The sequence below is a fragment of the Pongo pygmaeus genome, chromosome 7 (genome assembly GCF_028885625.2).
Source record: "Pongo pygmaeus isolate AG05252 chromosome 7, NHGRI_mPonPyg2-v2.0_pri, whole genome shotgun sequence".
Classification (NCBI taxonomy): domain Eukaryota; kingdom Metazoa; phylum Chordata; class Mammalia; order Primates; family Hominidae; genus Pongo; species Pongo pygmaeus.
Window position 1 is genome coordinate 51,755,188 of NC_072380.2, and position 22,394 is coordinate 51,777,581.

The following is a 22,394-nucleotide window of genomic DNA, read 5'->3' on the forward strand; positions in this document are numbered from 1 at the left end:
CTGCTGAGCTTTTTCAGCGCCCAAACCATCCTCATCGGGCACAGCCTGGAGAGCGATCTGCTGGCCCTCAAGCTGATCCACAGCACCGTGGTGGACACGGCCGTGCTCTTCCCGCACTACCTGGGTTTCCCCTACAAGCGTTCCCTCAGGAATCTCGCGGCCGACTACCTGGGACAGATCATCCAGGACAGCCAGGACGGCCACAACTCCAGCGAGGACACAAACGCCTGCCTGCAGCTGGCGATGTGGAAGGTTCGACAGCGCGCCCAGATCCAGCCACGCCACCGGTCCGCCTCTCCCGCCGCCCTGGCCTGTCCTGAGCCCCAGGCCTCTTCCCAAACTGCCATCGATCCCGAGAGCTAGCCCTGTCCACCTCGCCGCAAAGCGAAAGAAACTGGAGCAGCCGGCGGCAGGAGAGGGCCAAAAGCCAAGACTAACCCCGACCCCGGACTCCCAGTCCCCCGGAGTCCCTGCCGCGGGCCGTCGTCCCTGTCCCCATCCCTCTGCCCCTCCCAGACCTCTCTCCTTCCACCAATGGGCTCCCCGAGGCCCCAGCCGCCACTCCCAGTCCCCGGAGACCCTGCCGCCGCCCCTGGCGCCTGTGCCCATCCCTCTGCCCCTCCCAAACCTCTGGCCTTCCACCACTAGCCTCCCCCAGCCCACCTGGACTTCCCCGGCCTCTGACAACAAGGCCAGCCCCCAGGCCCACCAGCCTCCTGATCGTCTTCGTTCTTGGGCCTCTTCCCCTTCTGTGGGGCTGTCTGAACCTCCCCTCCCCCACCCGATTTTTCCCCCGCCCCCGGGGCAGGCGCAGAATAAATGTCTGTATGAAGTTAAAAATTAAAAATAAAAAAAAAGCTAAAAACAACTGAAAGTCCTTTGCTTTTGAATGTGCGCTTACCTGGTTTTCTCTAGAGGCACCACTGTGAGGTGGCTCAAGCCCTTAGGCTCTGGAGTTAGACATCTGGGTTCCCATTCCAATTCCACCACTTACTAGCTTTGTCATATTGGACGCATAACTTTTTTGCGCTTCTACTTCTTGATCTTTCAAGTGTCATCAGAAGATAATTAGACACCCACACAATAGCAATGGGAGATTTTAACACCCCACCGTCAACATGAAACAGATCAACGAGACAGAAAGTTGAAAAGGATATCCAGGAACTGAACTTAGCTCTGCACCAAGCAGACCGAATAGACATCTACATTAACTCTCCACCCCAAATCAACAGAATATACATTCTTCTCAGCACCACATCACACTTATTCCAAAACTGACCACATAGTTGGAAGGAAAGCACTCCTCCGCAAATGCAAAAGAACAGAAATTACAACCAACTGTCTCTCAGACCACAGGGCGGTCAAACTGGACCTCAGGATGAAGAAACTCACTCAAAACCGCTCAACTACACGGAAACGGAGCAATCTGCTCCTGAGTGACTCCTGGGTACATAGCGAAATGAAGACAGAATAAAGATGTTCTTTGAAACCAATGAGAACAAAGACACAACATACCAGAATCTCTGGGATACATTGAAAGCCGTGTGTAGAGGGAAACATAGCATTAAATGCCCACAAGAGAAAGCAGGAAAGATCTAAAATGGACACCCTCACGTCCCAATTGAAAGAACCAGGGAAGCAAGAGCAAACACAATGTCTGAATCAGTCAGTCAACTTCCAACAGGGCTCCAAGAGAGAATGAACCACCATGCCTCTTTAAATCCACGTTTCTATTTGGAATCTTCAATGAAAGATGAGACACTAAGCAGCTAGTTTTGGTGGAATGGCTGATTTTGTCAATGTTTTCGGTGTGTGAGTGTGTGTGTGTGTGTGTATGTATAGATAACTACATTAAACTGATAATCTCGATGCTTACATTTCCATTCATTTAATTTGTGTATGTGAGCCCACGCACACGTATATACACACACACTAACACTTCCAGAACACTGACTTAGTGAAGAACTGGATTTCCAGTGTGTCAGACAAATTTCAGAAAGCGCTGAAGAAGGGCATTTCTGATGGATTTCACCGTTCCTGGAATTTAACTTTCCTTTATAACTTCGAGTTCTTCTCTGGAGATTTAATAGATAAAAGTCTTTTGCAGTGTACGTTATTTCATTGTATTTTTATAATTTATTTCAATTGTCATTTTAAATTGACAAATAAAAATGATATATATTTATGGTGTACAACATGATGTTTCATATATGTATACATTGTGGAATGACACAAAATCAAGCTAATTAACACATTCGTTTCCTCACATACTGATTTTATGGTGATGAGAACATGTTTCAAATCTACTCTGATAACACATTTCAAGTATACAGTACATAGTTACCCACTGTGGTTGCCGTGCTGTTCAACATATCTCTAGAACTATTCGTATCTGAAATTTTGTATCATTAGACTAACATCTCCCAATCCCTCCCCGGCCCCTGCCTCGGGTAAGCAGCGTTCTGCTCTCTACGACTCTGAGTTCCACTTTTTTACATTGCACATAGAAGTGAGATCGTGCAGTATTTGTATTTCTGTGTTTGCTTTTTAAAACTTTATGATGTATTGATGTATTTTTTCAGACAGTGTCGGAGTCTGTCACCAAGGCTGGAGTACAGTGACACAAACACGGCTCACCACGGCCTCCACCTCCCGGGGTCAAGAGATCCTCCCACTTCAGCCTCCTGAGTAGCTAGGACTACAGGCGTCCAACACCACACCTGGCTAATTTTTGTATTTTTTGTAGAGATGGTTGATCTCCAACTCCTGGGCTCAACTCTTCCTCCTCCCTTCTCCTCCCAAAGTCCTGGGATTACAGGCCTGAGCCACTGTGTCTGGCCTTTGCTTTATTTCACACAGTAGAACATCCTCTAAGCTCATTCATGTTGCTAATGATAAGATTTCTTTCTTTTTCAAGGCTGAATAGGATTCTATTGGATATATGTACCTATATAGATAGATAGATAGATAGATATACATTTATTATTATTGTTTTGGGGGGGATATGGTTTCGCTCGTGTTCCCCAGGCTGGAGTGCAGTGGCATGATTTCGGCTCACTACAACCTCTGCCTCCCAGGCTGAAGTGATTCTCCTGCCTCAGCTGAGATTAAAGGCATGTCCCATCATGTGCGGCCAATTTTGTGTTTCTAGGAGAGATGGGTTTTCACCATGTTGGCCAGGCTGGTCTCGAACTCCAACAATTCTACTTCAACTATTTATTGGATACAAATATTTATGTGTGAGAAACAAGATTTTCAAGAGTGAAAGATTTAAAAACGACTTAATTGTACATCAGTAAGAGGCTGGCTAACTAAATCAGAGTACGTTCATCCTTACAGAAGAATACTATGCAGCTAGAACAAAACCAAATAGAGGAAACTCTTCCAAATGGTAACTTGGAATGATGTTCAAGACTTATTGTAAAATAAGTTTACAGTAAGGTGTAAGGTACCTTATGGCAAAATTCTCTCAGAAATGTGTGTGTGGATTTCAAGTCATCCCAGTCCTAGAACATTGTGCTCTTTAGAGATGCCATACCTGTCTTTCCCTTTGTAATATCAAAGCAGTAATATCTTCTCTGGAGGCTTGTTGGGTGAATTGAATGGAAGAAAGTTAAGGAGGTAGCAGAACCATTGCTGTTTCCCCTCCATAGCCCTGCCACCCACTAAAGAAAGTTGGATGAGATTACTTAATGATTTCCCATTAAGTTGTATTTCCAAATATCATGATTACCATTTGAATGTAGTTGGTATGGAGCTTCGTGAGTGTGTGCTTCGTTTACTATGCATCACGTTCAGCTCCTTGTTATTTGCCTCCTAGTTATCATAGTAAAACTCTACTCCTCTACTCCGAGGAGCCCCTACCATCCGTATCGTCACTTTCCGGCCCAGCACTCTTCATGCTCGTTCGTTTAATGTATTCTACATTGGGCAAATGAATCTTGGAAGGCAAAAGCTACTGAATTTAGCGAGTTTGTGGAGGCGTTCCCACCGATCAGCAAGGTGGAGTTCCACACACCCGATGACTGCACAACTCCTATAAGGCAGCAATATGCTGCAAACCCAGACGGCCACTCTTCTCACCCCTCGTCCCTTTGCTGTTCTGGATAATGAGGTCAATAGTCACCTAGGCAACTTGCAAAACTAACTGAAATGGAGAAAGGCCTTCCGGCTGGTGACTAGCCGAGGTCCACCTGGCCCCAATAAGCTGCTGAACAAGAAGGGCTGCCAGAAATTTCCCCCTAGGGAATTTGGTGGAGACGAAGACCTGCTCACTGGACAACGGTTCCTCCCAGGATACCCCCAAGCTGAAGAAGCGGGCTCTGAGCCATCCCCTTTCACCCTCCTTTTCCCCACCCTGGCCTGGTGAAGGTGCGCGTCAGGATGTGGACTACTGAGCCCTAAAGAAACAAGTCCTTCCACTTTGACCCCACGGAGGATTGCCTGTGCGGATCTTCAACGAGTCTACCAGTGTCTAGACACGGGAGCAGTTCTGTCTGGCACAGCAGCTCCCTCAAGGAAGACAAGAGTGAGGAGAAAGGAAACTCAAGTCTGACCATTCTGTCCTGGGAGACAAGAGGAGGATCTCATCTCTCATCTTTCCAAGCAAGGCAACGAGACTTTCTCTCATCTTTCCAAGCAAGGCAAGGAGACTTTTTCTCATGAGGAAACAAAAAGAAGTTGGAAGGAACGAAACCAGCCTGGAAGGTGAATTCCTAAGGATTGCCCATTGAAACTGACAAAATGGCCCTTGTTTGACGAGAGGAATGAGCACAGCATTGATGTGGTCAAAAAGGACTCGAGTGAGACTTTCCCAGCACGTTTCTACCAAAGCTTTGTCTAAGTTTCGCAAAACACTCTCCTAATAAGCAGATGTTTGGCTCTTCAGAAAGTCAACATGCAAAATGCCTTGAGCGTCCCATAACACTGATGCCATGATGTTGCCTTTGGTCTGCCCTCCTTTTCCTTTGACTGGACCACTGCCATCTCTTGGTAGCCATCGCTTTGATGACGCTTTGTCTTCAGGATCATATTGGCAAAGCCATGTTCCAAATTCCGGTTACAATTTGTCAAACAGGTGCCCCAGGATCGTGATCCCTCCTGTTGAAAATTTCCACTGATAGCTCTCGTCGTCACTGCAGCTGATCTGGGCACAATGGTTTTCACAGCCACTGCAGGATTCATCTTCCACATCTTCTCATCTCTTCTTGAAACAAGCCATACCTCCGTAAAGAGTTGATTTCTTTGGGCTAGTGTCCTTAGAAGCTTTTCTTCAAACATCAATGATTTCTTCATTCTTCCACCCAAGCTTCACCGTCAATTGGATGTTTGCTCTTGCTGCAATTTTAGCGGAATTCAAGCTGCACTGATAGGAGGCCTTTTCAGTGGATGTCTCATCCTTCTTAGTGCCTCCAATGAGATCCAGTTCAGAAAGGTTGTAAGAAGTTAGTACATGTTAATTTTAGTGAAAACGAATTGAAATCCATGCATAGATTTCTCACCATGTACATTTTCTATGAACTTTCGGAAGACCCCCAGTACTGAATATTGCCCAAATCCTGGGAGAGAAGTGGATGCGGTCCACTTCCTGTCTTCAGTTTGCCCACAGTGGAGGAGTGCACAGAGCAGGGAAAGGCAGCCCCAGAGAGAGGCATGCCCTCCAGCATGCAGCAGACTGCTGGCCCAGTCCTGGCTCCATGGGTTGCTGTGTGGGCCCAGCAAGCTGACCAACCTCTCTGAACCTTAATTTAATCCTAGGTAGCCCAATTCCACTCGCTATTATAGGACGGCTGTGCAGGGACAGTCAATTAACTTAAGAAAAGGAACCTAGCTCCAAGGTTGGCAACCGGGAATTCCAGTTGATTCCATGGGCGGACCCCCTGAGGAATTCCCAAGCTGAAGTCTCGTGGAAGATGAGGTTCAGTGTGACTAGACTGAAGCACCAATCCAATGAAGGGGAAGTCCCACCCACTCTGCCCTGTGCCTGTATAAAGGTGAGGCGGGGCGGCCGCGCCACTCATTGAAGCCGCCAGTTGGGAGAGGAGCAGAGCCAGGCCGGTGCTCCCGAAGGCAGCAAGATGTTGCGAGCCACAGCTCCCTGCTGGTTCCCACCTGCATACCCAGAAGCTAAGAAGGTGGCCGAGGAGGCGGCCCACGAGGCAAGCCTCCATTTGGGAGAGGAGCAGAGCCAGGTCGGTGTTCCCGAAGGCAGCAAGATGTTGCGAGCCACAGCTCCCTGCTGGTTCCCACCTGTATGACCAGAAGCCAAGAAGGTGGCCGAGGAGGCGGCCCTCGAGGCAAGCCGCCAGTTGGGAGAGGAGCAGAGCCAGGCCGGTGTTCCCGAAGGCAGCAAGATGTTGCGAGCCACAGCTCCCTGCTGGTTCCCACCTGCATACCCAGAAGCTAAGAAGGTGGCCGAGGAGGCGCCCCACGAGGCAAGCCGCCATTTGGGAGTGGAGCAGAGCCAGGTCAGTGTTCCCGAAGGCAGCAAGATGTTGCGAGCCACAGCTCCCTGCTGGTTCCCTCCTGCATACCCAGAAGCCAAGAAGGTGGCCGAGGAGGCGGCCCTCGAGGCTCCAGAATTCCCACTGCCCTCTCATCAGCCTGCCCAGAGCTTCGGGCTCTGCGTGCCCCAGATGCACAACCAGGCCTCAGCACTCGTGGACATCCGGGCGGAGCCCCAGAATAGGGGTCCGGCGGTGCCCCCAGCGTGGCCCAAGATGGCGACGGAGGCGTGGTACTTCCCCGCGCAGAGGGGGTCGGCCTGCTGCTTGCCAGCCACCCCAAGGCTGACAGAGAGGCCCTGTGGAGTCCGCATCTCAGCCCCCAGGGAGAGGAAGAGGATCGCCCACTTTCCCAGCCCCTGCTTGGTCGCAGGTCGCACCGATGCCAAGAGAACCCGGGTGGCCGGCAGCAGCCAACGCTCCAATGGCTCCAGGGTCGGCACACAGCCACGGAAGACTGGTCGCAACAGACGGGGGAGGGCATGCAAGACCTCCACCACACTCAGCTCTAAGCGAATCGTCCGTCGTCCATCCTTACCGACTTGGAAGAAACCCATTATCCTCCGAAGGTCTCGCTGCCAAGTCCCCACCGTCATCCGCCGAGGCTATCTCCAACTGTTCACCAAAGAGTGTCTCAAGTTCTGCGCCTCCCAGCAGGAGGCCGAGGAGAAGGCGCTGAACGAGGAGAAGGTGGCCTACGACTGCAGCCCCAACAAGAACATGTAAATGAATGTGGTCCTGAACACCCTCAAGAGACTGAAGGGCCTGACCCCCAGCTCCATGCCGGGCCTCAGCAGGGCCGCCCCGTACAGCCGCCTCCAGGAGTTCCTGCTCACCCAGGACCAGCTCAAGGAGAACGGCTACCCTTCCCGCACCCCGAGCGGCCCGGAGGCGCCGTCCTCTTCACTGGCCAGGGGAAGGGGCCCGGCGACTCCTCCTGCAGGGTCTGCTGCCGTTGTGGCACCGACTACCTGGTGTCCTCCTCGGGCCGCTGTCTACGCGACCAGTTGTGTTATTATCACTGGGGGCGGGTCCGCTCCAGCCAAGTGGCTGGAGGCCGGGTTAGCCAGTACACCTGCTGTGCAGCTGCTCCTGGCTCAGTGGGCTGCCAGGTGGCAAAGCAGCACGTGCGGGACGGCCGCAAGGAGAGCCTCCATGGCTTCGTGAAGACCTTCAAGAAAGAGTTTTCCACAGACGCTTATCCAGGAATCTACGCCTTGGACTGTGAGATGTGCTACACCACGCATGGCCTGGAGCTGACCCGCGTCACCGTGGTGGACGCCGACATGCAAGTGGTGTACGACACCTTCGTCAAGCCCGACAACGAGATCGTGGACTACAACACCAGGTTTTCCGGAGTGACCGAGGCCGACGTCGCCAAGACGAGCGTCACGTTGCCCGAAGTCCAAGCCATCCTGCTGAGCTTTTTCAGCGCCCAAACCATCCTCATCGGGCACAGCCTGGAGAGCGATCTGCTGGCCCTCAAGCTGATCCACAGCACCGTGGTGGACACGGCCGTGCTCTTCCCGCACTACCTGGGTTTCCCCTACAAGCGTTCCCTCAGGAATCTCGCGGCCGACTACCTGGGACAGATCATCCAGGACAGCCAGGACGGCCACAACTCCAGCGAGGATGCAAACGCCTGCCTGCAGCTGGCGATGTGGAAGGTTCGACAGCGCGCCCAGATCCAGCCACGCCACCGGTCCGCCTCTCCCGCCGCCCTGGCCTGTCCTGAGCCCCAGGCCTCTTCCCAAACTGCCATCGATCCCGAGAGCTAGCCCTGTCCACCTCGCCGCAAAGCGAAAGAAACTGGAGCAGCCGGCGGCAGGAGAGGGCCAAAAGCCAAGACTAACCCCGACCCCGGACTCCCAGTCCCCCGGAGTCCCTGCCGCGGGCCGTCGTCCCTGTCCCCATCCCTCTGCCCCTCCCAGACCTCTGTCCTTCCACCAATGGGCTCCCCGAGGCCCCAGCCGCCACTCCCAGTCCCCGGAGACCCTGCCGCCGCCCCTGGCGCCTGTGCCCATCCCTCTGCCCCTCCCAGACCTCTGGCCTTCCACCACTAGCCTCCCCCAGCCCACCTGGACTTCCCCGGCCTCTGACAACAAGGCCAGCCCCCAGGCCCACCAGCCTCCTGATCGTCTTCGTTCTTGGGCCTCTTCCCCTTCTGTGGGGCTGTCTGAACCTCCCCTCCCCCACCCGATTTTTCCCCCGCCCCCGGGGCAGGCGCAGAATAAATGTCTGTATGAAGTTAAAAATTAAAAATAAAAAAAAAGCTAAAAACAACTGAAAGTCCTTTGCTTTTGAATGTGCGCTTACCTGGTTTTCTCTAGAGGCACCACTGTGAGGTGGCTCAAGCGCTTAGGCTCTGGAGTTAGACATCTGGGTTCCCATTCCAATTCCACCACTTACTAGCTTTGTCATATTGGACGCAGAACTTTTTTGCGCTTCTACTTCTTGATCTTTCAAGTGTCATCAGAAGATAATTAGACACCCACGCAATAGCAATGGGAGATTTTAACACCCCACCGTCAACATGAAACAGATCAACGAGACAGAAAGTTGAAAAGGATATCCAGGAACTGAACTTAGCTCTGCACCAAGCAGACCGAATAGACATCTACATTAACTCTCCACCCCAAATCAACAGAATATACATTCTTCTCAGCACCACATCACACTTATTCCAAAACTGACCACATAGTTGGAAGGAAAGCACTCCTCCGCAAATGCAAAAGAACAGAAATTACAACCAACTGTCTCTCAGACCACAGGGCAGTCAAACTGGACCTCAGGATGAAGAAACTCACTCAAAACCGCTCAACTACACGGAGACGGAGCAATCTGCTCCTGAGTGACTACTGGGTACATAGCGAAATGAAGACAGAATAAAGATGTTCTTTGAAACCAATGAGAACAAAGACACAACATACCAGAATCTCTGGGATACATTGAAAGCAGTGTGTAGAGGGAAACGTAGCATTAAATGCCCACAAGAGAAAGCAGGAAAGATCTAAAATGGACACCCTCACGTCCCAATTCAAAGAACCAGGGAAGCAAGAGCAAACACAATGTCTGAATCAGTCAGTCAACTTCCAACAGGGCTCCAAGAGAGAATGAACCACCATGCCTCTTTAAATCCACGTTTCTATTTGGAATCTTCAATGAGAGATGAGACACTAAGCAGCTAGTTTTGGTGGAATGGCTGATTTTGTCAATGTTTTCGGTGTGTGAGTGTGTGTGTGTGTGTGTATGTATAGATAACTACATTAAACTGATAATCTCGATGCTTACATTTCCATTCATTTAATTTGTGTATGTGAGCCCACGCACACGTATATACACACACACTAACACTTCCAGAACACTGACTTAGTGAAGAACTGGATTTCCAGTGTGTCAGACAAATTTCAGAAAGCGCTGAAGAAGGGCATTTCTGATGGATTTCACCGTTCCTGGAATTTAACTTTCCTTTATAACTTCGAGTTCTTCTCTGGAGATTTAATAGATAAAAGTCTTTTGCAGTGTACGTTATTTCATTGTATTTTTATAATTTATTTCAATTGTCATTTTAAATTGACAAATAAAAATGATATATATTTATGGTGTACAACATGATGTTTCATATATGTATACATTGTGGAATGACACAAAATCAAGCTAATTAACACATTCGTTTCCTCACATACTGATTTTATGGTGATGAGAACATGTTTCAAATCTACTCTGATAACACATTTCAAGTATACAGTACATAGTTACCCACTGTCGTTGCCGTGCTGTTCAACATATCTCTAGAACTATTCGTATCTGAAATTTTGTATCATTAGACTAACATCTCCCAATCCCTCCCCGGCCCCTGCCTCGGGTAAGCAGCGTTCTGCTCTCTACGACTCTGAGTTCCACTTTTTTACATTGCACATAGAAGTGAGATCGTGCAGTATTTGTATTTCTGTGTTTGCTTTTTAAAACTTTATGATGTATTGATGTATTTTTTCAGACAGTGTCGGAGTCTGTCACCAAGGCTGGAGTACAGTGACACAAACACGGCTCACCACGGCCTCCACCTCCCGGGGTCAAGAGATCCTCCCACTTCAGCCTCCTGAGTAGCTAGGACTACAGGCGTCCAACACCACACCTGGCTAATTTTTGTATTTTTTGTAGAGATGGTTGATCTCCAACTCCTGGGCTCAACTCTTCCTCCTCCCTTCTCCTCCCAAAGTCCTGGGATTACAGGCCTGAGCCACTGTGTCTGGCCTTTGCTTTATTTCACACAGTAGAACATCCTCTAAGCTCATTCATGTTGCTAATGATAAGATTTCTTTCTTTTTCAAGGCTGAATAGGATTCTATTGGATATATGTACCTATATAGATAGATAGATAGATAGATATACATTTATTATTATTGTTTTGGGGGGGATATGGTTTCGCTCGTGTTCCCCAGGCTGGAGTGCAGTGGCATGATTTCGGCTCACTACAACCTCTGCCTCCCAGGCTGAAGTGATTCTCCTGCCTCAGCTGAGATTAAAGGCATGTCCCATCATGTGCGGCCAATTTTGTGTTTCTAGGAGAGATGGGTTTTCACCATGTTGGCCAGGCTGGTCTCGAACTCCAACAATTCTACTTCAACTATTTATTGGATACAAATATTTATGTGTGAGAAACAAGATTTTCAAGAGTGAAAGATTTAAAAACGACTTAATTGTACATCAGTAAGAGGCTGGCTAACTAAATCAGAGTACGTTCATCCTTACAGAAGAATACTATGCAGCTAGAACAAAACCAAATAGAGGAAACTCTTCCAAATGGTAACTTGGAATGATGTTCAAGACTTATTGTAAAATAAGTTTACAGTAAGGTGTAAGGTACCTTATGGCAAAATTCTCTCAGAAATGTGTGTGTGGATTTCAAGTCATCCCAGTCCTAGAACATTGTGCTCTTTAGAGATGCCATACCTGTCTTTCCCTTTGTAATATCAAAGCAGTAATATCTTCTCTGGAGGCTTGTTGGGTGAATTGAATGGAAGAAAGTTAAGGAGGTAGCAGAACCATTGCTGTTTCCCCTCCATAGCCCTGCCACCCACTAAAGAAAGTTGGATGAGATTACTTAATGATTTCCCATTAAGTTGTATTTCCAAATATCATGATTACCATTTGAATGTAGTTGGTATGGAGCTTCGTGAGTGTGTGCTTCGTTTACTATGCATCACGTTCAGCTCCTTGTTATTTGCCTCCTAGTTATCATAGTAAAACTCTACTCCTCTACTCCGAGGAGCCCCTACCATCCGTATCGTCACTTTCCGGCCCAGCACTCTTCATGCTCGTTCGTTTAAAGTATTCTACATTGGGCAAATGAATCTTGGAAGGCAAAAGCTACTGAATTTAGCGAGTTTGTGGAGGCGTTCCCACCGATCAGCAAGGTGGAGTTCCACACACCCGATGACTGCACAACTCCTATAAGGCAGCAATATGCTGCAAACCCAGACGGCCACTCTTCTCACCCCTCGTCCCTTTGCTGTTCTGGATAATGAGGTCAATAGTCACCTAGGCAACTTGCAAAACTAACTGAAATGGAGAAAGGCCTTCCGGCTGGTGACTAGCCGAGGTCCACCTGGCCCCAATAAGCTGCTGAACAAGAAGGGCTGCCAGAAATTTCCCCCTAGGGAATTTGGTGGAGACGAAGACCTGCTCACTGGACAACGGTTCCTCCCAGGATACCCCCAAGCTGAAGAAGCGGGCTCTGAGCCATCCCCTTTCACCCTCCTTTTCCCCACCCTGGCCTGGTGAAGGTGCGCGTCAGGATGTGGACTACTGAGCCCTAAAGAAACAAGTCCTTCCACTTTGACCCCACGGAGGATTGCCTGTGCGGATCTTCAACGAGTCTACCAGTGTCTAGACACGGGAGCAGTTCTGTCTGGCACAGCAGCTCCCTCAAGGAAGACAAGAGTGAGGACAAAGGAAACTCAAGTCTGACCATTCTGTCCTGGGAGACAAGAGGAGGATCTCATCTCTCATCTTTCCAAGCAAGGCAACGAGACTTTCTCTCATCTTTCCAAGCAAGGCAAGGAGACTTTTTCTCATGAGGAAACAAAAAGAAGTTGGAAGGAACGAAACCAGCCTGGAAGGTGAATTCCTAAGGATTGCCCATTGAAACTGACAAAATGGCCCTTGTTTGACGAGAGGAATGAGCACAGCATTGATGTGGTCAAAAAGGACTCGAGTGAGACTTTCCCAGCACGTTTCTACCAAAGCTTTGTCTAAGTTTCGCAAAACACTCTCCTAATAAGCAGATGTTTGGCTCTTCAGAAAGTCAACATGCAAAATGCCTTGAGCGTCCCATAACACTGATGCCATGATGTTGCCTTTGGTCTGCCCTCCTTTTCCTTTGACTGGACCACTGCCATCTCTTGGTAGCCATCGCTTTGATGACGCTTTGTCTTCAGGATCATATTGGCAAAGCCATGTTCCAAATTCCGGTTACAATTTGTCAAACAGGTGCCCCAGGATCGTGATCCCTCCTGTTGAAAATTTCCACTGATAGCTCTCGTCGTCACTGCAGCTGATCTGGGCACAATGGTTTTCACAGCCACTGCAGGATTCATCTTCCACATCTTCTCATCTCTTCTTGAAACAAGCCATACCTCCGTAAAGAGTTGATTTCTTTGGGCTAGTGTCCTTAGAAGCTTTTCTTCAAACATCAATGATTTCTTCATTCTTCCACCCAAGCTTCACCGTCAATTGGATGTTTGCTCTTGCTGCAATTTTAGCGGAATTCAAGTTGCACTGATAGGAGGCCTTTTCAGTGGATGTCTCATCCTTCTTAGTGCCTCCAATGAGATCCAGTTCAGAAAGGTTGTAAGAAGTTAGTACATGTTAATTTTAGTGAAAACGAATTGAAATCCATGCATAGATTTCTCACCATGTACATTTTCTATGAACTTTCGGAAGACCCCCTGTACTGAATATTGCCCAAATCCTGGGAGAGAAGTGGATGCGGTCCACTTCCTGTCTTCAGTTTGCCCACAGTGGAGGAGTGCACAGAGCAGGGAAAGGCAGCCCCAGAGAGAGGCATGCCCTCCAGCATGCAGCAGACTGCTGGCCCAGTCCTGGCTCCATGGGTTGCTGTGTGGGCCCAGCAAGCTGACCAACCTCCCTGAACCTTAATTTAATCCTAGGTAGCCCAATTCCACTCGCTATTATAGGACGGCTGTGCAGGGACAGTCAATTAACTTAAGAAAAGGAACCTAGCTCCAAGGTTGGCAACCGGGAATTCCAGTTGATTCCATGGGCGGACCCCCTGAGGAATTCCCAAGCTGAAGTCTCGTGGAAGATGAGGTTCAGTGTGACTAGACTGAAGCACCAATCCAATGAAGGGGAAGTCCCACCCACTCTGCCCTGTGCCTGTATAAAGGTGAGGCGGGGCGGCCGCGCCACTCATTGAAGCCGCCAGTTGGGAGAGGAGCAGAGCCAGGCCGGTGCTCCCGAAGGCAGCAAGATGTTGCGAGCCACAGCTCCCTGCTGGTTCCCACCTGCATACCCAGAAGCTAAGAAGGTGGCCGAGGAGGCGGCCCACGAGGCAAGCCTCCATTTGGGAGAGGAGCAGAGCCAGGTCGGTGTTCCCGAAGGCAGCAAGATGTTGCGAGCCACAGCTCCCTGCTGGTTCCCACCTGTATGACCAGAAGCCAAGAAGGTGGCCGAGGAGGCGGCCCTCGAGGCAAGCCGCCAGTTGGGAGAGGAGCAGAGCCAGGCCGGTGTTCCCGAAGGCAGCAAGATGTTGCGAGCCACAGCTCCCTGCTGGTTCCCACCTGCATACCCAGAAGCTAAGAAGGTGGCCGAGGAGGCGCCCCACGAGGCAAGCCGCCATTTGGGAGTGGAGCAGAGCCAGGTCAGTGTTCCCGAAGGCAGCAAGATGTTGCGAGCCACAGCTCCCTGCTGGTTCCCTCCTGCATACCCAGAAGCCAAGAAGGTGGCCGAGGAGGCGGCCCTCGAGGCTCCAGAATTCCCACTGCCCTCTCATCAGCCTGCCCAGAGCTTCGGGCTCTGCGTGCCCCAGATGCACAACCAGGCCTCAGCACTCGTGGACATCCGGGCGGAGCCCCAGAATAGGGGTCCGGCGGTGCCCCCAGCGTGGCCCAAGATGGCGACGGAGGCGTGGTACTTCCCCGCGCAGAGGGGGTCGGCCTGCTGCTTGCCAGCCACCCCAAGGCTGACAGAGAGGCCCTGTGGAGTCCGCATCTCAGCCCCCAGGGAGAGGAAGAGGATCGCCCACTTTCCCAGCCCCTGCTTGGTCGCAGGTCGCACCGATGCCAAGAGAACCCGGGTGGCCGGCAGCAGCCAACGCTCCAATGGCTCCAGGGTCGGCACACAGCCACGGAAGACTGGTCGCAACAGACGGGGGAGGGCATGCAAGACCTCCACCACACTCAGCTCTAAGCGAATCGTCCGTCGTCCATCCTTACCGACTTGGAAGAAACCCATTATCCTCCGAAGGTCTCGCTGCCAAGTCCCCACCGTCATCCGCCGAGGCTATCTCCAACTGTTCACCAAAGAGTGTCTCAAGTTCTGCGCCTCCCAGCAGGAGGCCGAGGAGAAGGCGCTGAACGAGGAGAAGGTGGCCTACGACTGCAGCCCCAACAAGAACATGTAAATGAATGTGGTCCTGAACACCCTCAAGAGACTGAAGGGCCTGACCCCCAGCTCCATGCCGGGCCTCAGCAGGGCCGCCCCGTACAGCCGCCTCCAGGAGTTCCTGCTCACCCAGGACCAGCTCAAGGAGAACGGCTACCCCTTCCCGCACCCCGAGCGGCCCGGAGGCGCCGTCCTCTTCACTGGCCAGGGGAAGGGGCCCGGCGACTCCTCCTGCAGGGTCTGCTGCCGTTGTGGCACCGACTACCTGGTGTCCTCCTCGGGCCGCTGTCTACGCGACCAGTTGTGTTATTATCACTGGGGGCGGGTCCGCTCCAGCCAAGTGGCTGGAGGCCGGGTTAGCCAGTACACCTGCTGTGCAGCTGCTCCTGGCTCAGTGGGCTGCCAGGTGGCAAAGCAGCACGTGCGGGACGGCCGCAAGGAGAGCCTCCATGGCTTCGTGAAGACCTTCAAGAAAGAGTTTTCCACAGACGCTTATCCAGGAATCTACGCCTTGGACTGTGAGATGTGCTACACCACGCATGGCCTGGAGCTGACCCGCGTCACCGTGGTGGACGCCGACATGCAAGTGGTGTACGACACCTTCGTCAAGCCCGACAACGAGATCGTGGACTACAACACCAGGTTTTCCGGAGTGACCGAGGCCGACGTCGCCAAGACGAGCGTCACGTTGCCCGAAGTCCAAGCCATCCTGCTGAGCTTTTTCAGCGCCCAAACCATCCTCATCGGGCACAGCCTGGAGAGCGATCTGCTGGCCCTCAAGCTGATCCACAGCACCGTGGTGGACACGGCCGTGCTCTTCCCGCACTACCTGGGTTTCCCCTACAAGCGTTCCCTCAGGAATCTCGCGGCCGACTACCTGGGACAGATCATCCAGGACAGCCAGGACGGCCACAACTCCAGTGAGGACGCAAACGCCTGCCTGCAGCTGGCGATGTGGAAGGTTCGACAGCGCGCCCAGATTCAGCCACGCCACCGGTCCGCCTCTCCCGCCGCCCTGGCCTGTCCTGAGCCCCAGGCCTCTTCCCAAACTGCCATCGATCCCGAGAGCTAGCCCTGTCCACCTCGCCGCAAAGCGAAAGAAACTGGAGCAGCCGGCGGCAGGAGAGGGCCAAAAGCCAAGACTAACCCCGACCCCGGACTCCCAGTCCCCCGGAGTCCCTGCCGCGGGCCGTCGTCCCTGTCCCCATCCCTCTGCCCCTCCCAGACCTCTGTCCTTCCACCAATGGGCTCCCCGAGGCCCCAGCCGCCACTCCCAGTCCCCGGAGACCCTGCCGCCGCCCCTGGCGCCTGTGCCCATCCCTCTGCCCCTCCCAGACCTCTGGCCTTCCACCACTAGCCTCCCCCAGCCCACCTGGACTTCCCCGGCCTCTGACAACAAGGCCAGCCCCCAGGCCCACCAGCCTCCTGATCGTCTTCGTTCTTGGGCCTCTTCCCCTTCTGTGGGGCTGTCTGAACCTCCCCTCCCCCACCCGATTTTTCCCCCGCCCCCGGGGCAGGCGCAGAATAAATGTCTGTATGAAGTTAAAAATTAAAAATAAAAAAAAAGCTAAAAACAACGGAAAGTCCTTTGCTTTTGAATGTGCGCTTACCTGGTTTTCTCTAGAGGCACCACTGTGAGGTGGCTCAAGCGCTTAGGCTCTGGAGTTAGACATCTGGGTTCCCATTCCAATTCCACCACTTACTAGCTTTGTCATATTGGACGCAGAACTTTTTTGCGCTTCTACTTCTTGATCTTTCAAGTGTCATCAGAAGATAATTAGACACCCACGCAATAGCAATGGGAGATTTTAACACCCCACCGTCAACATGAAACAGATCAACGAGACAGAAAGTTGAAAAGGATATCCAGGAACTGAACTTAGCTCTGCACCAAGCAGACCGAATAGACATCTACATTAACTCTCCACCCCAAATCAACAGAATATACATTCTTCTCAGCACCACATCACACTTATTCCAAAACTGACCACATAGTTGGAAGGAAAGCACTCCTCCGCAAATGCAAAAGAACAGAAATTACAACCAACTGTCTCTCAGACCACAGGGCAGTCAAACTGGACCTCAGGATGAAGAAACTCACTCAAAACCGCTCAACTACACGGAGACGGAGCAATCTGCTCCTGAGTGACTACTGGGTACATAGCGAAATGAAGACAGAATAAAGATGTTCTTTGAAACCAATGAGAACAAAGACACAACATACCAGAATCTCTGGGATACATTGAAAGCAGTGTGTAGAGGGAAACGTAGCATTAAATGCCCACAAGAGAAAGCAGGAAAGATCTAAAATGGACACCCTCACGTCCCAATTCAAAGAACCAGGGAAGCAAGAGCAAACACAATGTCTGAATCAGTCAGTCAACTTCCAACAGGGCTCCAAGAGAGAATGAACCACCATGCCTCTTTAAATCCACGTTTCTATTTGGAATCTTCAATGAGAGATGAGACACTAAGCAGCTAGTTTTGGTGGAATGGCTGATTTTGTCAATGTTTTCGGTGTGTGAGTGTGTGTGTGTGTGTATGTATAGATAACTAAATTAAACTGATAATCTGGATGCTTACATTTCCATTCATTTAATTTGTGTATGTGAGCCCACGCACACGTATATACACACACACTAACACTTCCAGAACACTGACTTAGTGAAGAACTGGATTTCCAGTGTGTCAGACAAATTTCAGAAAGCGCTGAAGAAGGGCATTTCTGATGGATTTCACCGTTCCTGGAATTTTATTTTCCTTTATAACTTAGAGTTCTTCTCTGGAGATTTAATAGATAAAAGTCTTTTGCAGTGTACGTTATTTCATTTTATTTTTATAATTTATTTAAATTGTCATTTTAAATTGACAAATAAAAATGATATATATTTATGGTGTACAACATGATGTTTCATATATGTATACATTGTGGAATGACACAAAAATCAAGCTAATTAACACATTCGTTTCCTCACATACTGATTTTATGGTGATGAGAACATGTTTCAAATCTACTCTGATAGCACATTTCAAGTATACAGTACATAGTTACCCACTGTGGTTGCCGTGCTGTTCAACATATCTCTAGAACTATTCGTATCTGAAATTTTGTATCATTAGACTAACATCTCCCAATCCCTCCCCGGCCCCTGCCTCGGGTAAGCAGCGTTCTGCTCTCTACGACTCTGAGTTCCACTTTTTTACATTGCACATAGAAGTGAGATCGTGCAGTATTTGTATTTCTGTGTTTGCTTTTTAAAACTTTATGATGTATTGATGTATTTTTTCAGACAGTGTCGGAGTCTGTCACCAAGGCTGGAGTACAGTGACACAAACACGGCTCACCACGGCCTCCACCTCCCGGGGTCAAGAGATCCTCCCACTTCAGCCTCCTGAGTAGCTAGGACTACAGGCGTCCAACACCACACCTGGCTAATTTTTGTATTTTTGGTAGAGATGGTTGATCTCCAACTCCTGGGCTCAACTCTTCCTCCTCCCTTCTCCTCCCAAAGTCCTGGGATTACAGGCCTGAGCCACTGTGTCTGGCCTTTGCTTTATTTCACACAGTAGAACATCCTCTAGGCTCATTCATGTTGCTAATGATAAGATTTCTTTCTTTTTCAAGGCTGAATAGGATTCTATTGGATATATGTACCTATATAGATAGAGAGATAGATAGATATACATTTATTATTATTGTTTTGGGGGGGATATGGTTTCGCTCGTGTTCCCCAGGCTGGAGTGCAGTGGCATGATTTCGGCTCACTACAACCTCTGCCTCCCAGGCTGAAGTGATTCTCCTGCCTCAGCTGAGATTAAAGGCATGTCCCATCATGGGCGGCCAATTTTGTGTTTCTAGGAGAGATGGGTTTTCACCATGTTGGCCAGGCTGGTCTCGAACTCCAACAATTCTACTTCAACTATTTATTGGATACAAATATTTATGTGTGAGAAACAAGATTTTCAAGAGTGAAAGATTTAAAAACGACTTAATTGTACATCAGTAAGAGGCTGGCTAACTAAATCAGAGTACGTTCATCCTTACAGAAGAATACTATGCAGCTAGAACAAAAGCAAATGGAGGAAACTCTTCCAAATGGTAACTTGGAATGATGTTCAAGACTTATTGTAAAATAAGTTTACAGTAAGGTGTAAGGTACCTTATGGCAAAATTCTCTCAGAAATGTGTGTGTGTGGATTTCAAGTCATCCCAGTCCTAGAACATTGTGCTCTTTAGAGATGCCATACCTGTCTTTCCCTTTGTAATATCAAAGCAGTAATATCTTCTCTGGAGGCTTGTTGGGTGAATTTAATGGAAGAAAGTTAAGGAGGTACCAGAACCATTGCTGTTTCCCCTCCATAGCCCTGCCACCCACTAAAGAAAGTTGGATGAGATTACTTAATGATTTCCCATTAAGATGTATTTCCAAATATCATGATTACCATTTGAATGTAGTTGGTATGGAGCTTCGTGAGTGTGTGCTTCGTTTATTATGCATCACGTTCAGCTCCTTGTTATTTGCCTCCTAGTTATCATAGTAAAACTCTACTCCTCTACTCCGAGGAGCCCCTACCATCCGTATCGTCACTTTCCGGCCCAGCACTCTTCATGCTCGTTCGTTTAAAGCATTCTACATTGTGTAAATGAATCTCGGAAGGCAAAAGCTACTGAATTTAGCGAGTTTGTGGAGGCGTTCCCACCGGTCAGCCAGGTGGAGTTCCACACACCCGATGACTGCACAACTCCTATAAGGCAGCAATATGCTGCAAACCCAGACGGCCACTCTTCTCACCCCTCGTCCCTTTGCTGTTCTGGATAATGAGGTCAATAGTCACCTAGGCAACTGCAAAACAAACTGAAATGGAGAAAGGCCTTCCGGCTGGTGACTAGCCGAGGTCCACCTGGCCCCAATAAGCTGCTGAACAAGAAGGGCTGCCAGAAATTTCCCCCTAGGGAATTTGGTGGAGACGAAGACCTGCTCACTGGACAACGGTTCCTCCCAGGATACCCCCAAGCTGAAGAAGCGGGCTCTGAGCCACCCCCTTTCACCCTCCTTTTCCCCACCCTGGCCTGGTGAAGGTGCGCGTCAGGATGTGGACTACTGAGCCCTAAAGAAACAAGTCCTTCCACTTTGACCCCACGGAGGATTGCCTGTGCGGATCTTCAACGAGTCTACCAGTGTCTAGACACGGGAGCAGTTCTGTCTGGCACAGCAGCTCCCTCAAGGAAGACAAGAGTGAGGAGAAAGGAAACTCAAGTCTGACCATTCTGTCCTGGGAGACAAGTGGAGGATCTCATCTCTCATCTTTCCAAGCAAGGCAACGAGACTTTCTCTCATCTTTCCAAGCAAGGCAAGGAGACTTTTTTTCATGAGGAAACAAAAAGAAGTTGGAAGGAACGAAACCAGCCTGGAAGGTGAATTCCTAAGGATTGCCCATTGAAACTGACAAAATGGCCCTTGTTTGACGAGAGGAATGAGCAGAGCATTGATGTGGTCAAAAAGGACTCGAGTGAGACTTTCCCAGCATGTTTCTACCAAAGCTTTGTCTAAGTTTCGCAAAACACTCTCCTAATAAGCAGATGTTTGGCTCTTCAGAAAGTCAACATGCAAAATGCCTTGAGCGTCCCATAACACTGATGCCATGATGTTGCCTTTGGTCTGCCCTCCTTTTCCTTTGACTGGCCCACTGCCATCTCTTGGTAGCCATCGCTTTGATGACGCTTTGTCTTCAGGATCATATTGGCAAAGCCATGTTCCAAATTCCGGTTACAATTTGTCAAACAGGTGCCCCAGGATCGTGATCCCTCCTGTTGAAAATTTCCACTGATAGCTCTCGTGGTCATTGCAGCTGATCTGGGCACAATGGTTTTCACAGCCACTGCAGGATTCTTCTTCCACATCTTCTCATCTCTTCTTGAAACAAGCCATACCTCCGTAAAGAGTTGATTTCTTTGGGCTAGTGTCCTTAGAAGCTTTTCTTCAAACATCAATGATTTCTTCATTCTTCCACCCAAGCTTCACCGTCAATTGGATGTTTGCTCTTGCTGCAATTTTAGCGGAATTCAAGTTGCACTGATAGGAGGCCTTTTCAGTGGATGTCTCATCTTTCTTAGTGCCTCCAATGAGATCCAGTTCAGAAAGGTTGTAAGAAGTTAGTACATGTTTATTTTAGTGAAAACGAATTGAAATCCATGCATAGATTTCTCACCATGTACATTTTCTATGAACTTTCGGAAGACCCCCTGTACTGAATATTGCCCAAATCCTGGGAGAGATGTGGATGGGGTCCACTTCCTGTCTTCAGTTTGCCCACAGTGGAGGAGTGCACAGAGCAGGGAAAGGCAGCCCCAGAGAGAGGCATGCCCTCCAGCATGCAGCAGACTGCTGGCCCAGTCCTGGCTCCATGGGTTGCTGTGTGGGCCCAGGAAGCTGACCAACCTCCCTGAACCTTAATTTAATCCTAGGTAGCCCAATTCCACTCGCTATTATAGGACTGCTGTGCAGGGACAGTCAATTAACTTAAGAAAAGGAACCTAGCTCCAAGGTTGGCAACCGGGAATTCCAGTTGATTCCATGGGCGGACCCCCTGAGGAATTCCCAAGCTGAAGTCTCGTGGAAGATGAGGTTCAGTGTGACTAGACTGAAGCACCAATCCAATGAAGGGGAAGTCCCACCCACTCTGCCCTGTGCCTGTATAAAGGTGAGGCGGGGCGGCCGCGCCACTCATTGAAGCCGCCAGTTGGGAGAGGAGCAGAGCCAGGCCGGTGCTTCCGAAGGCAGCAAGATGTTGCGAGCCACAGCTCCCTGCTGGTTCCCACCTGCATACCCAGAAGCTAAGAAGGTGGCCGAGGAGGCGGCCCACGAGGCAAGCCGCCATTTGGGAGAGGAGCAGAGCCAGGTCGGTGTTCCCGAAGGCAGCAAGATGTTGCGAGCCACAGCTCCCTGCTGGTTCCCACCTGTATGACCAGAAGCCAAGAAGGTGGCCGAGGAGGCGGCCCTCGAGGCAAGCCGCCAGTTGGGAGAGGAGCAGAGCCAGGCCGGTGTTCCCGAAGGCAGCAAGATGTTGCGAGCCACAGCTCCCTGCTGGTTCCCACCTGCATACCCAGAAGCTAAGAAGGTGGCCGAGGAGGCGCCCCACGAGGCAAGCCGCCATTTGGGAGTGGAGCAGAGCCAGGTCAGTGTTCCCGAAGGCAGCAAGATGTTGCGAGCCACAGCTCCCTGCTGGTTCCCTCCTGCATACCCAGAAGCCAAGAAGGTGGCCGAG